Below are 2,546 nucleotides of genomic sequence, written 5' to 3' on the forward strand. Positions count from 1 at the left end.
ACGACAAAGGGGATGGGTGGCAACTTTATACGCAAAATGAAATGCGGTTTCGTCGTAGCTGGTGGCTACTTTGGGCCAAAGGAATTCTTTTTCTCGGTATTGAACGCAATTCAGCCCAGGTGCGTTGAGGAATAGCTTTTGTACAATATTTCCGAATAAAACTAGAGCTTGAAAACTTTAATAAAATTCCACGTGTTAACACTTCACCTGGGGAAGATCGGGGTGATGTAGGAAGCGTATGCGTGCACTACCGATCTGATTGAAATCCACTAGAAAAAGGCTGAAGTTAATCGGTACTTCAAAAAGGAAACCTCCTTTGGCGGAAAACTTTCCTCTCCCAAGTTGACAAAACAAAAATACAAAGCAATAAACGTCCTCTTAAAGCAAATTCTGCACTGACGTTTACTCTTGCCACAAGAAAAATAACGAACGATAGGTGGCGACACCAGCTGCCTGAAAATATCAGAATGAAATGGTGTTGCCAGCTTATGGGTTCGACTTCCATTTCTAGTGCACGTTATCTTTGTAGGGCGACAAGCGACACTACACCACTCTTCTGGTGAGCCTGAAAACTGTGGAAAATCTTGTAATTTGCGAATAAAATGTTGATGTTGTGATGGTATGAATGTTGTTTGTGTGATATTATTCCGTATAGGAGACGAAGGTGCGGCATTTAACGATGCGGCGGCTGTAGAATTGATGTTGGAAAAAGTGGCATTCTTACCTGCGTTAAGGTTGAAATGAGACGTAGTAGGTTGAACATAGCTGGGCATATGATGATTATCTGATATAGTGTTGGCGAAACTTGTGTAGGCGTAGGAACGGGTGGGAAACACATCGGCAGCAGCGACGTTAGAAGTTTGTGTGGCAAGAGCGGCGGCGTTAGTAAAACTCATATGTGGCAAAGAGTAGACAGGGTAATCGGCGGTTGCTGATGTAGTGATATACATCGGCGCAGCAGGTGCGGTAGTACTGACGTGACCAGAGTCAGCAAGTGACTCATTAGTCTTCGTGTCGACGGTGTAAGTTGTCGATGCAAGCGTTCGCTTCAGAGATAACCTCTCTTTTTCGGAGGCTTCCAAAGATAATTGCAACTTACGAATCTGTTATTGCATATCTGCGACTGTGTGGTTTGGTATGACCATCCATCATTGACGCTGGGTGAATCTTCATTTGATTTCGGCATTCTGAGCGATATCTGTATTTTTATTCCTCAGATTATAGCGTGGCATGCGTTAACTTAAGATGGCGGTTATTCACGGCAGTTCGGAGAATAAATATTAAAAAGAAATGTTGCGGCGGCAATTACAACTTATTAAAAAAGGCACACGAATATATTAAGAACACTTTATTTTCCAGATCAGTAAGCGAACGTCTAAACAGCTTGCGTTTTAATATCTAGAAGCATATTTAAAATTACAAATAAAGGAAAAAAATGATAATTTCTCGACCTACTTATTCGTGCTTCCTCCTCGGCTCTTCGTGAAAATTGAAGCCGTCAGAAGCCATTTCAAATTTAAAAATTTCAGTATACAGAATAAAAGGTAGTAAAAATATAATTTATCAGGAAAGCATTTTATAACTTAAGCTAGGTACTTATGTCAATAACAGCTCTGGTTTGAAATGCTTTGTTATCGTACATTTTGTTAGGTGAAATTTGCAACTTTAACAACAAATTACTCGTAAAGTATGAGTTTCCTCGCCGTCCGGTTTTCAGTTTTTGGATGTGTACGACCCGCTCTACACTCCCCATAAAGTCATTTTGTTCTACGACTGTGTTCAAACAGGCCAATTAGCTGAGGCAATTAAGCTTTAAATTGCGGTATTGAGTTTGCTGTTCACACACACGTCAGCTGCCCAATTAGCGATACGAAATCAGCTGTTGGATTACCTATAGTGATGGAAAAGTTGTTACAATCGTACCTTTATTTAGTTTGAAAGTACATTCGGTACAAACACCCAATTTTAGGTACATTTGGAACGTAGCCAAATAGCTTCTCAGGAAATCAGTTCTTATTTTTACTGACATTTCAAGGCATTTTCTGGTGCGGGCAACTGCTTATCTCCTTTGTGAAGAGGCATACAAATGATACAGAAGGGTGGTCAAAGTAACGCAACTGTAGTTGATTTCGCCAGATAGATGCAAAATATTTCTTTTTAAAACGTCAGATCGAACAACTAGGAGGAAAGTGATTCACCTTTTCTACAACATAGTTTTGTCTCGCGCTGCTCCAAGATATTCTTTTCATAGCCAAAAATTTTTTTAATGTGAGTACAGAAGTTGTTATGGCATCGATGGGAATTGTTACCTCCTATTTTTCTTTTTATATATGAATATTAGGGCGGGTCGATTTAAAAATCGCTCATTGCTCTGTGAAAATCGTATTCTAGGGATCAAAATAAGAAACTTTGCCGAAGGAACCATACCTCTAAAACGAATTCTGATGTCCCCCAATTTGGGTCGAACTTTTGGGTAGGGGCAAATTTTGAAAAATCCCACTTTGACCCATTTAGAGTGCTCCAATCGAGTCCAAATGTATGACCGA

This window comes from Rhagoletis pomonella, unplaced genomic scaffold (genome assembly GCF_013731165.1).
Source record: "Rhagoletis pomonella isolate Grant_MI unplaced genomic scaffold, Rhpom_1.0 Rhpom_scaffold_00002, whole genome shotgun sequence".
NCBI classification, from domain to species: domain Eukaryota; kingdom Metazoa; phylum Arthropoda; class Insecta; order Diptera; family Tephritidae; genus Rhagoletis; species Rhagoletis pomonella.